The sequence below is a fragment of the Lycorma delicatula genome, chromosome 12 (genome assembly GCF_047948215.1).
Source record: "Lycorma delicatula isolate Av1 chromosome 12, ASM4794821v1, whole genome shotgun sequence".
Taxonomy (NCBI): Eukaryota; Metazoa; Arthropoda; class Insecta; order Hemiptera; family Fulgoridae; genus Lycorma; species Lycorma delicatula.
In genome coordinates this window covers 21,651,854-21,666,502 of record NC_134466.1, presented here as the reverse complement: position 1 = coordinate 21,666,502, position 14,649 = coordinate 21,651,854, and the positions used below count along the sequence as shown (strand labels likewise).

Genomic DNA, 14,649 nt, shown 5'->3' with positions numbered 1-14,649 from the left:
TTAAATTTTAAAATTAAAAGTAATGAAAATATTTAGTTAAATAAAAGCGTGGCGCGGTTTTTATAACAATGTTTTCGAATAGTATTTATAGACATTTGCTGTATTTTAAAATATATCTTTTGTTTAATGTTACATTAAACTTTACTAATTGTTCTGTCGATTGACGCGTACAGATCGCGACCCTATCTGCCTTCAAGTTAACTTGAGACGACCTATAATGGAATGAAAATGGATTTATAGAAATGAAGACTTATAAATGAACAGTAGAAAGCGAGTAATTTTTTTAAAAGAAAAAAAAATAAATAAGTGGAAAAACAAGAGAGATTTATGGAGGGTTAAAAGAATAAAGAATAAGCGGGGGAAGAAGAGAAAGAAAAATTGAGAGAGTTAAGAGGGTGATTGAGTGAAAGGGAGGAAAAAGCGGAATGGTTTCAGGTTCAAACAGATGTGATGATGTCACCACTACGCTCGTTGTACATTAGTCCACTCCTGGCTCAGCGCTCTACAAGCAACCAACCAATCAATAACATGCGATTCACTAGAATTCGTAGTATTACGCACACACAGTACGGCACATTGAATAATCAAATTGTTTTTTTAGTGTATCATACCTGAAATTTTATCCCTTCTGAAATACTTTGTCGCTATTTATAAAACTGTTCGTGATAAAAATTTAAGCCGTTGACTATAATTCTACAAAAAATAAACAAAAAGTTTTACAAGTGCCATTTTTTTCAAAACTTTTTTTTTGTCTTCAGTCATTTGACTGGTTTGATGCAGCTCTCCAAGATTCCCTATCTAGTGCTAGTCGTTTCATTTCAGTATACCCTCTACATCCTACATCCCTAACAATTTGTTTTACATATTCCAAACGTGGCCTGCCTACACAATTTTTCCCTTCTACCTGTCCTTCCAATATTAAAGCGACTATTCCAGGATGCCTTAGTATGTGGCCTATAAGTCTGTCTCTTCTTTTAACTATATTTTTCCAAATGCTTCTTTCTTCATCTATTTGCCGCAATACCTGTTCATTTGTCACTTTATCCACCCGTCTGATTTTTAACATTCTCCTATAGCACCGCATTTCAAAAGCTTCTAATCTTTTCTTCTCAGATACTCCGATCGTCCAAGTTTCACTTCCATATAAAGCGACACTCCAAACATACACTTTCAAAAATCTTTTCCTGACACTTAAATTAATTTTTGATGTAAACAAATTATATTTCATACTGAAGGCTCGTTTAGCTTGTGCTATTCGGCATTTTATATCGCTCCTGCTTCGTCCACCTTTAGTAATTCTACTTCCCAAATAACAAAATTGTTCTACCTCCATAATCATTTCTCCTCCTATTTTCACATTTACTGGTCCATCTTTGTTATTTCTACTGCATTTCGTTACTTTTGTTTTGTTCTTGTTTATTTTCACGCGATAGTTCTTGCGTAGGATTTCATCTATGCCGTTCATTGTTTCTTCTAAATCCTTTTTACTCTCGGCTAGAATTACTATATCATCAGCAAATCGTAGCATCTTTATTTTTTCACCTTGTACTGTTACTCCGAATCTAAATTGTTCTTTAACATCATTAACTGCTAGTTCCATATAAAGATTAAAAAGTAACGGAGATAGGGAACATCCTTGTCGGACTCCCTTTCTTATTACGGCTTCTTTCTTATGTTCTTCAATTGTTACTGTTGCTGTTTGGTTCCTGTACATGTTAGCAATTGTTCTTCTATCTCTGTATTTGAACCCTAATTTTTTTAAAATGCTGAACATTTTATTCCAGTCTACGTTATCGAATGCCTTTTCTAGGTCTTTTCAAAACTAATAAAATAAAAAAATCAATCAATCAATTAAACGGCATATAATTTTAAATTCATCGTGTTTACTTATCTTTACGGTAGAAATGTTTTATCTATTTTAAAAATAAATTCTCAAAAAAAAAAATTACGTAAAAACCGATGGAATTCCAAATTAATCTAACACGTAAACAGTATATCCATTCTAGAGACGCATAAAAGAACTTTCAGCTAAGAACAATAATTATTTTTCCACGAAGAACTTGATCCGGAATTTAACACACGTTCCCGGACGGCCAAATTAAATTCGGTTCCGTTCCATCCGATTGACGGCGCAAGATAGAACCGATTACGACTGGCCTGGAGTTGCTAAATGCAAATGTCTTAAAGTTAAAATGCGTGACCGTCTGGACACAACAGAGCTCTCCTCTGTCTTAAACGATAAGAACTATTACGAAATAACTGATCAAAATCTTAACGTCGATGGACGGCAAGACCAAAGAAATCGAGGAAAATAAACTAAAACCTAAACACAACAACTAAATAAAGGATTTATTTATTCAAGAAAAGTTTTATCATTATCTCAACACGACTGTTGGCTAAAAAAACTGTATCCTATACCGTACACATTGATAAATATCAAATATAGATCAGAGATCTACAACAAGCCGACCGTAAATTCAAAATTCGATTCAATTCCTAGAACCCGAAACGTGTTCTAAAATGAGTAATAATACTTCTCGGTGACGGCCCTGCCTTTTTCGAGAAAGTAAGAGAACCACATAACTTAAATCCCAAAAAAGCCGTGACTTTTCATGTAGATGCAAAAGTTTTCGTTTTCTAAATTTCATTTGCTTCCAAATACTGTTTAGATTACTTTTTGTTCACTGGCGTGTAATACTCCACGATGGCAATCTTGCCTTTTTTACAGGTAATCTGTAAGCACTATACCATCTGAATCTCAGAAATGTAGCCGTGACGTTTTCTGCAGATTTAACCGTTTTCGCTTTTTTTGGCGCACCTTCACGTGCTCTAACCCACTGTTTGGATTTCTGTTTTCTCTGACCCATCATAGTAAATCCAAACCTCATATTATACTGTTACAAAATGTCGAAAAAAACCGTACGGAATCGCGTTCAAATAAGTCTAAACGTTCCAGAAAGCTGTGCAATCGATTACGTTTTTTATCGATTGTTGACAAACGCGGTGGCCATCGACCGGAAACCTTTCTTATACCCAAAAAATTCTGTAATACATAAGTTTTTTTTTTCAACAAAATAAAACAAAATAAAAACTTAAGTAGAAATTTAAAAATTAAAATATTAAAAACAAAGACAAAATAAAAATTTAACTAATATATTAGATACAAAAATATACAACTACTGTAAACAAATCTAAAAACATTAATAAAAGTACGTAAAGTATTAACACTCCAAAGAAAAAAAAACATCCGGTCTGAAATTTCATTATTATTTCCCAGGATTTGACGAAAATTCACGGGCCATTTAAATTTACGACGCAAAGCAGCATAACGTACGCATTCCACAAGAATGTGGCGCACAGTCAAACGATAGTTGCATCGTATGCATACTGGTGCGTTTACTGCTAACATAAGATACCCGTTAGTATCCCTCATATGTCCTATCCGCATTCGGCAGAGGACCGTTTCCTCACGACGAATTTTCTTGTAAGAGGAGTTACATGGCAACACAGAACCTTTAATGTGCCGGTGTTTATCTACTGTAGTCGTCCAGTCATCTTACCACTTTTTGCGCGAAGAGTGAGTTTCACACAGTTAATAAAATCAGATGCAGTAACACGGAAAGTAACCCACCGGGTTGCTCCAGTGGTGAACGTGTCTTCCCAAATCAGCTGATTTCGAAGCCGAGAGTTCCAGCGTTCAAGTCGTAGTAAAGCCAGTTATTTTTACACGGATTTGAATACTAGATCGTGGATACCGGTGTTCTTTGGTGGTTGGGTTTCAATTAACCACACATCTCAGGAATAGTCGAACTGAGAATGTACAAGACTACACTTCATTTACACTCATACATATCATTCTCTGAAGTATTATCTAAACAGTAGTTACCGGAGGCTAAACAGGTAAAAGAGAAAGAGAGAGTAACACGGGAAGTGAAGAATGGTTTACTACATGCGTCTTTACCAGCAGAATCTGCACGTTCATTACCCGGAATCACCACGTGACTAGAGATTCAGCAGAAACTCAATCGTGTGTTGCGATTATTCAACTAGGTGATTGCATTGTAGATTTCGGTGACGGTAGGATATCCGGAACAAAACTTTTCTAAGGCTTGGATAATACACGAGTCGCTACAAATAAGGATGTGACGGAACTTAGTTAATAATACTCAAAGCCTAATTTATAGCGTATATTTCACCAATAAAGACACTCATAATACCAGGTAGACCAAACATTTAGGTTCGACCATTAATAATAAACGCGAATCCAACTGTATCGTTTTGTTTCAATTCATTCGTATATACATACTACTGCGTCTGGGTTTGTCTTGGAGAGAATATGGTGAAACATTTGCCGAAAGAAAATAAGTGGTATTGATTCTTTATTGTATATTGCTAGTCAAACGTAAAATTTATAAGGTTAATTCTCCACGGAGGATATGAACACGGATAAATTGAAAAAAATATAAGGCGCGTCAACATCAACATCTATAAGGTGCAGTAAGCGTCGGGCACGAATACCCATAGGCGCAGTATAACGGGAATGATCCTCATACCTTCAAAAATAAGGATTTCCAAGAACTAAGTCAAGGGCCGGGTGATTTGGCTGTCCTTTAAGCACAGTGGAAACTTTATATCGAAATGTTTTTGTCGTCAACAAAGACGCGTACCTTCGATCGGATATCAAATAAACCGAAATTGTAGATTTAATGATTATTTCATCGGTTGTAACGGTTTTTGGATGTCCCAAGCGTTCATCGCATTGAATGAACGTACGACAACATTTAAAATCAGCAGCCTACATTTTACTGTAAAAAAAAAAAAAAGAAAGGGAAGTCTCTACTTTGAAGTGGAATCACGGTTTAACCATTTACAAGAAAGTAATTGTTTAGCGCAGATGTACGCGACATAACTACATGTATTCACTTCGTACATTTTCCGCCGCTATAAACGAACGATGGATGAGTCTGTTGCAATAACGCGAGGGATGTATAATATAACAGCTATAATTTCAATTTTATCCGTTTTTCAGAAAATGCCAAAAGTTGTTTTGCTTTACTCGATCGCAACAAGTAAACACCAACTAAACGAATTCCTTTGAAATTTTCACTAACACATTTGAAGGATCATAATTGACAAATATAATCACATCGTAGTATAAAAACCTGAGGTTTAATCGTCATGTTAACCTTTGACCCCCTGAGTCCAAGTTGAGGTAGAACCTCAGCGTATGTTTACCAACATTACCCCCCCCCTGTTTATAGTTAAATTTATACGCTGAAAGAGAGGATTTACTGCAAAATATATAGCAAAACACGGGTTTGAGATGCGTCCAAAAAATCCAGCAAAGAAATTGGATATTGAATCTCAGGGTCTGTTTTTACAGTTTTATTCAAATACAATAAAGAACGACTACTTTTAATGATGAATATGTGATCACCTTAAATTTAGATATTGAAACAGTTGATTTACTGAAAAATTCATAGTAAAACATATGTTTTAACTGCAAACACCATGATTAATTTATGATGATGACGTAGATCATCATTACTTTCAGCGATATGTATGTTATATCGAAAGGTAAAGTCGATAGATGGGTGGAATATATTGAAGAGTTATACGGAGGAAATGAATTAGAAAATGGTGTTATAAAGGAAGAAGAGGAAGTTGAGGAGGATGAAATGGGAGAAACAATACTGAGATCTGAATTTAAGAGAGCATTAAAAGATTTAAATGGCAGAAAGGCTCCTGGAATAGACGGAATACCTGTAGAATTACTGCGCAGTGCAGGTGAGGAAGCGATTGATAGATTATACAAACTGGTGTGTAATATTTATGAAAATGGGGAATTTCCATCAGACTTCAAAAAAAGTGTTATAGTTATGATACCAAAGAAAGCAGGGGCAGATAAATGTGAAGAATACAGAACAATTAGTTTAACTAGTCACGCATCAAAAATCTTAACTAGAATTTTATACAGAAGAATTGAGAGGAGAGTGGAAGAAGTGTTAGGAGAAGACCAATTTGGTTTCAGGAAAAGTATAGGGACAAGGGAAGCAATTTTAGGCCTCAGATTAATAGTAGAAGGAAGATTAAAGAAAAACAAACCGACATACTTGGCGTTTATAGACCTAGAAAAGGCTTTCGATAACGTAGACTAGAATAAAATGTTCAGCATTTTAAAAAAATTAGGGTTCAAATACAGAGATAGAAGAACAATTGCTAACATGTACAGGAACCAAACAGCAACAATAACAATTGAAGAACATAAGAAAGAAGCCCTAATAAGAAAGGGAGTCCGACAAGGATGTTCCCTATCTCCGTTACTTTTTAATCTTTACATGGAACTAGCAGTTAATGATGTTAAAGAACAATTTAGATTCGGAGTAACAGTACAAGGTGAAAAGATAAAGATGCTACGATTTGCTGATGATACAGTAATTCTAGCCGAGAGTAAAAAGGATTTAGAAGAAACAATGAACGGCATAGATGAAGTCCTACGCAAGAACTATCGCATGAAAATAAACAAGAACAAAACAAAAGTAATGAAATGTAGTAGAAATAAAAATGATGGACCACCGAATGTGAAAATAGGAGGAGAAAAGATTATGGAGGTAGAAGAATTTTGTTATTTGGGAAGTAAAATTACTAAAGATGGACGAAGCAGGAGCGATATAAAATGCCGAATAGCACAAGCTAAACGAGCCTTCAGTAAGAAATATAATTTGTTTACATCAAAAATTAATTTAAATGTCAGGAAAAGATTTTTGAAAGTGTATGTTTGGAGTGTCGCTTTATATGGAAGTGAAACTTGGACAATCGGAGTATCTGAGAAGAAAAGATTAGAAGCTTTTGAAATGCGGTGCTAAAGGAGAATGTTAAAAATCAGATGGGTGGATAAAGTGACAAATGAAGAGGTATTGCGGCAAATAGATGAAGAAAGAAGCATTTGGAAAAATACAGTTAAAAGAAGAGACAGACTTATAGGCCACATACTAAGGCATCCTGGAATAGTCGCTTTAATATTGGAAGGACAGGTACAAGGGAAAAATTGTGTAGGCAGGCCACGTTTGGAGTATGTAAAACAAATTGTTGGGGATGTAGGATGTAGAGGGTATACTGAAATGAAACGACTAGCACTAGATAGGGAATGTTGGAGAGCTGCATCAAACCAGTCAAATGACTGAAGACAAAAAAAAAAAGTATGTTATATAACTGATCATTATTTACGGTTCAAACTTCAAAATCATTGTTGGTTTTTATAATCTAATAACTACTCAGTTAACGCTGTAAATTTATAATTATGTTCTCCATCAATCATCATTACTTTCAGCAAAAGCAGGTACTGTGTATTTCAAATTTTTTATAGTTGTGATAGCTAATAATTGACAGCTTTTGTTATTTTATTTATATTATACATAAGAAACGGGATTTCTCAAACACATCTTTCATTAAATAAAAAAAAGGGCGTATCTCAAAAACGGTGGGTCCTAGACCATTTTTAACGCGATTTTGAAAGGTCTATATAAATTAAAATAAAACCCGGAACAGTAGGTCCTACTAGTCCCATGCAGTGCAGCGGCCACCGTTCTCGAGATACTAGCGCGAGAAAAATTCGCATATGTCATTCCCCTCAAACCCACTTTACACTACGAATTTTTCAATAAATCTACTCCTTGATGTTATACATTTAAGTAATAATATGATGATGTTCTACATCAATCGGTCATCATTACTTTCATTACTTTTTTTAACATAATTTTTCAATGATTATTTTATTGTATATGTCCCTTCGGACTTGCGAGACTACAATAAAGTCGAAAAATACAATAAATTTATCGATCAAACAGTTTCTACATTACAATTCATAGTTTGTTATAAATGTATTTGATAGTATTAACATACCTTAGACTGTCTATGACGTCGGGGAATTCCCTATAGCAGCTGTCAGTTATTCATAATTAGTTGGTTTTTTTATATACTGGTTTAGATAGATATTACAATAGCATTGATGTTTAATCTCTACATAATGTAAATTAGTTTTTCTACGCATGCGCAGTACCATATTAATCGATGTATTCATATAGTATTTTCACAGATTTTAAGCTAATTAACAATACAGCAGGTTTTTTAACGCTAAAAAATTATGTCAAAATGGTGAGAAACAATTTAAAGCATGGTATCGTAATAAAAATAATTTCAAAATAATAAACATATAAATATGTTTATAAGAAATTATTATTTATCTGCATTTCACATACAACAAAGAATGAAAAAAACCTAGATGACTTTCCAGCTGAATACGAGATGCGGTTACTTGTCGCCTTAATCCGTTCCGCTACACTAGCTACACGATACGTAGAGTGAAAATTGTATTACATAAGCGGCATGTTATCTTTTACGTGTAATGAATGTTAACAGCTATACCAAATGATAATTACAATTGTTCAACTTATTTATATTAGATGAGTTTTCATGTCGGTTCTAAGTACTCGGACCAAGTAAGCAAAAAAGAGCCTGTTTAACAATACTTTTTTAATAAAATTAATGCGGAAAAAATCAAACTTTTTTTTTATTTCTACTAGATCTTATTTTACTTTTTTTCAATCGCTATGCAATTATGTGATAATGTTATATATCTACATTTAATTCATTATCTAAATATGGAACATCAATAACCCAATATACGAATACAAAAATTGTTGGACTGATTAATTTCATTCGAATCTAATTGTGTAAATATCATTAAATATATATATATATACATTCAAATAGGGTCCGGCATATAAATCTGACGATTTTGTAGTAATTATTAAGTTGGCACCACTGTCAATGAAAAGGCGGGAGTGTTGTACATCGACAGGTCTATTCATGCCAACCCACCGGGTTGGTCTAGTGGTGAACGCGTCTTCCCAAATCAGCTGATTTGGAAGCCGAGAGTTCCAGCGTTCAAGTCCTAGTAAAGCCAGTTTTTTTTACACGGATTTGAATGCTAGATCGTGGATACCGGTGTTCTTTGGTGGTCGGGTTTTCAATTAACCACACATCTCAGGATCGGACGAACTGAGAATGTACAAGACTACACTTCATTTACACTCATACATTTTATCCTCATTCATCCTCTGAAGTATTATCTAAACGGTAGTTACCGGAGGCTAAACAGGAAAAAGAAGAAGAAGGTCTATTCATGCTATTTCAGTAGCCAGTATGTCGTGGTCGGGTGAACAACGAGCGTTTGTGTTTGAAGCCTATTTTAAAAATAATGACTCTGTTATTGTAATTCAGCGTTTATTTCGCAAACATTTCAATTTAAATCGGCACGCGTCTGTTCCTAGTAGGAATACGATATTGTTGCGGGTGAAGAATTTTAGGAACACATCGTCTGCTTTAAAAATGAAACCGACAGGACGAAAACGGACTGTGAGAACGCCTGAAAACATTAACGCTGTAAGGTTAGCTGTTACGCTGTCTCCACGACGTCAGCAGCGAGACATGTTGCAGCGCTAGCCGTTTCTGATCGAAGTGTACGACGAATTCTTTATGCCGACCTGAAATTCCATCCGTATAAGACGATGTTAGTGCAGCAACTTACTGCAAATGATCGGGCGTCTCAAAAAAAGCTAACTTGCGAGGTCATCCTCGAAAATGTCCACCAGGATGCCGTTATTCTTTTAAGGGACGAGGCGGCGCATTTTCATCCGTCAGGATTTATGAATAAACAAAATTACCGTTATTGGGCTTCGCATAATCCACGGAAAATGTTTGAAAAACCACTTCACAGTTTGTTGCGCCATCTAGGGCAAAAAAATCCACATGCTGTGCTGTATCCAGTCCGCCGCAATCGTGACAGCGACTTGTAAGGCATCTGCCCGTCGTGTACAAATAGTTCCAAAAACATCCATGTCCGGACAGGAACTGGGTGAATTCGTAGCCTGTGTTACTATGCTTTCGCTCCACCCGGCTCCTGACGTCTCGTATGAGCCCATAGGTCCTCCTTCCTTTGTCCGAATCTCGCCATCTGTCACGCCAAGCCGTGTAGAGGCCGTCAATTGCCTCCTTTCTGTCCCCTCCATTCACTATTGAAGCTCTCATTTTCGCTTGTAAGTCAACGGGCGGTACTCCAGCTATAACCGATGCCGCCTCGGCGCTGATCGTAAGATACCCTGCGATGATACGTATGTTTAGCCTACGTTGTTGCATACAGTTTAAATACAATAAAATAGCACATATTAAACGATGAATGATAATAAATATTTGTTACATATTCGACAACACGAATGAAACTGTAATATACATCCACAGATTGATGAAAATTATACATTACCTACTACTACGATGTAAAATATAAGTTATATGAATACTTCTTTTTTTTTTACAAAATAGTAAACAAACAGCATCAAATATGACAAGTTTAAGTTTATTTTTACTATTACGTCAAAAATATTTTCAAAGGAAAAATAATTCTTTAACCGAACTCAAACCCTGAATCTCGACCACGGCTTTTTTCATCAAACGGAACCGTTTTAACAAAGATATAATTATTACATTAGATTATTAATTCTTTATATTTATATTTTTAAATAACATATCGTTTTTAAAAATTTTTTTTCATTAATTAAATTTTTATTATTACAATATATATAATATTTTTTAAAATTAGAAATATTATAAATATCTAAGATTTTCATAAAATTATTATAATTGTACGAGAGTAAGTCAATTATTATCCGCAATTTAGTTATATTTTGTTTATGTTGGTAGTACTGTCGTGTTGGGTAGATGACGCATGCGTGGTTTAATTGTTGTTATATCTGTGCAGGTTTGATGCTGCTAGGTTAGTTCCATAATCGCTGTCCCGCCGTTAACCATGGCTGCTCCGCTTTCTGTTTACACCAAAAAAGGACAACGTTCAGCGATCCGTTTTTTGTGGTCGGAAAGTCTATCAGGGACCGAAATTCATCGAAGACTTTCCTTACAGTGTGTTGCCGAAACGGAGTGTCTACGAATGGATTGAAAAATTCAAAAACGATCGCACAAGTGTTACGCACGACGAAGGAGCCGGACGACCGTTTACCGCCACAAACGAGGAAAACATTGAGCGTGCACGTGACACGTTTTTCTTAGACAGACGAGTAACTATTGATGAAGTGGCACTTCAAATTAGTCACGGTTCTGCCTACGAAATCATCCACAACAGATTTGGTTTCATAAAGTCTGTGCAAGACGGGTCCCAAAAACAACTCGCACAGTCCCATAAACAAAGGCGCTTGGACATCTGCCAAAAACATTTGGATCGCTACGGCAACGAACGAGTCATCTTTTTAGACGGAATCATCACCGGTAACGAAACACGGATCCACCGTTACGAACCGGAGAGTAAACGGCAGAGTACGGAATTGGAAACATCCAAATTCGCCCTGCAAAAAAAAGTTCAAGACCCAACCGTCCGCAGGAAAACTGATTCTTACGGTTTTTTCGGATTCACAAGGCCCAGTACTAGAATATTATGAGGAAAGGGGCACGACAATAAACAGTGCGCGTTACAGTGAGATGCTGCCAAGCTGAAGCCTGCAATTCGAATCAAACGCAGAAGACTGCTGTCGAAAGGTATTGTTGCACGACAATGCCCGTTCACATACTACTGCCCGCACTGCTGAAACGCTCCAGAAACTCGACTTTGAAGTATTGGCTCGTCCTCCGTATAGTCCTGATCTTGCCCCTTCTGACTACCACTTGTTTGGGTCCACTCAAAGAGGCGTTAAGGTGGGCCGTCGATTTACCTCGGACGAAACTGTGAAAGAAGCGGTGCATTCCTGGCTCGCAGCTCAACCGAAAATCTTCTTTTATGAGGGCATCAGGAAGCTTGTGCAACGATGGACCAAGTGCGTTGAAATGCAAGGGGACTATGTTGAAAAATTATGTACATATAATTTTCCTATTTCTATTGCAATAAAATTTATAACTACATTGCGGATAATAATTGACTTACTCTCGTATGTATGAACCGTATTCTACTGTATTTTTGGTAGACAGTATTTTCTGGTTTATTATTTTTAATGCTATTTATATGCTCCTTATCACATGTGGAAAATTTTCGATTAGTCATACCTACATATATAAAGTCGCAATAATCCCAAACAAGGCTGTATACTCCCTGTTTATCAAATTTGCAATCATTATCATGTGATTTTTATTAAAATGATTATTAACATATTTAATTAATTTGTTTTTAGTAACGTATGCAGGTGTTAAGGCATTTTTTAATATATTTTTTTTTTCAATTTTATGTCTAAAATGTGTATATTCATTTTTTTATATATATTTTATTCTTTTTATCAGGTAATAATTTTGTATTGTAATTTATTTTATTATATAATTTATTTATAGTCCCGACATTATAACCGTTAGCAACAGCAATGGTTTTAATTATTTCTATTCCTTTATTTAAGGAAGTTTTATCAAGATTGAGGTATTTTATGGCTCTATATAATAATGAATTAAAAAAAGCCATACTTTGGTAGAAAGGAAGAAACGAATGGTAATTAATTATTGTATTATTTAATGTGTCTTTACCATATATTTCTAATTTTATTTTATTATCTATTTTAGTATTATGTATTTTTATAGCCACAAAGTTTAAACAATTATTTTCTTTTTCCATGTAAATCTAATGTATTTATCAATTTTATTAAATTCATTTAATATTATATTTGATTCATTCTGAACATTTTCATTATTATAATGTCATCTACATAACTTTTATACAATAGTATATTATATTGAGTCGGATTCCCCATAATGTCATCAGCAGTCTATATAATACAAAACATTAGGTAGAACCTAATGGAGTATCTGAAGCATATGTTTTACGACGAATTTTTCACTAAATCAAATGTTTCAACATGGAAATTTAACGTGAACACACATTCATCATTGAAAGCAACCTTTCTTTATTGTATTCGAATAAACCCGTGAAAAAACACAGATTCAATAGTCAATTTCTTTGTTGTAATTTTGAGCGCATCTCAAACCGGTGTTTTGTTATATATTTTTCAGTAAATCCACTCTTTCAGCGTGTAAATTTAACTACAAACCGGGGGTAATCTTAGAAAATATACCCTGAGGTTCTGCCTCAACTTGGACTCAAAGGGTCAAAGGTCAACATGACTATTGAACTTCGGGTTTTCATACTACTCATCGTCTGTATGCGAGACGTAACTTTTCAAACGAATCTGCAGAAATTTATATAAATACAGGGGTGATTCAGGAGGATAAGGCAATACTTTGACAACTTATTCTAGAGGCTAAAAATAAGAAAAAAAGTTCACATAAACACAGGTCCGAAAACGCTTCGTTAGCGAGTTATACAGGGTGAAAGATTTCCCCCGAGTTTCAGTTCCTCCGGGTAAATTAAGGTTTTTGATATTCTGGGAAGGTCAATTAAGCTGCAAATTCAATTGTTTCTTATGAATTTTGAGTTGGGAAATCGAAAAAAATAGGTCCCATGACTGTATCTCTCTTAATTTATAACATATCCCATGTAAAACGCCAAAAATAGGGTCGAGAAACACATTTTTTTACGTTTGACGTACAATAACGTTGTAAATAGGCAATAAATCATACATTTTTTAAACATAAATTGTAGAGAATTTAATTATAAGAAGATTGATGTAAATAATGTCAACATAAAGCAAATAAAATTTTAAACATGTCGTCTTATATTAATAACAAAACAGTTTAATTTTTAACAAATTGAAAAACTTTTTCGTAATGTACAGTAGAAAATAACAGGAGGAAGAAAGAATACTTACTGTTTTTTTATGATAATGATAAAATGTTGCTTACAAGTAGTATTTCATGTGGTTTAATAACTTTCAAAAATGCCACCGTTGTGTTCAATGCACTTTTCAACACGTTGTACTAGATTATGTGTTGCCAGTCTAACAGTATCTTTGCGTTCCTTGACTATAGCTGCAGCGTTGAGAATGCGAGCAATCGGTACATGTACGTGTGTCTACTTTTTGCTTGCAAACCTCGTTTTTCAATCATCTCCACAAACAATAATCCAACGGAGCGAGGTCTGGGGATCTCGGTGGCCAATTAACCGGCCCTCCACGTCCAATCCATTTACCAGCAAACTTTTCATCAAGTCATTGCCTTACTTCATTAGTGCAATGTGTAGGAGCTCCATCAAGTTGGTAATACATTTCAATTCGTTTTGCTAAGGGGATATTTTCCAGCAATATAATAAATTCATTACGTAAAAATTCCAGATAATTTCTCCCTGTGACACGATGTTGTATGAAAGGACCAATTAATTGGTCATACCAATTAATACCGCACCAAACATTCACAGAAAATCGTCGCTGGAAATTTTTTCCCACTGCAGCACGTGGGTTTTCTTCAGACCACCGATGCGCATTCCGTTTGTTGTTTATTCCGTTACGAGTGAAAGTAGCTTCATCCGAAAATAGTATAAACGGAATTAAATGTTGATTCCTATTAACCCATTGACAAAACCGCAGCCGGCTGGCGTAGTCACCAGGCTGGAGATGTTGCACTTTTTGATTATGAAAAGGATGAAATCCATTATTATTTAATGTCCTCCATACTCTATGTGAAATATCAAGCCGTGTCGCAATTAATGGTGTG

The 14,649-nt window shown here is 35.0% G+C and overlaps 1 protein-coding gene across 4 annotated transcripts in view; it reads right to left on the bottom strand.

Moving 5' to 3' along the window:
* Window positions 1–14,649, bottom strand: part of LOC142332714 (uncharacterized) — a 406,945-nt gene that overhangs the window by 214,962 nt on the left and 177,334 nt on the right. The window lies entirely within an intron of this gene.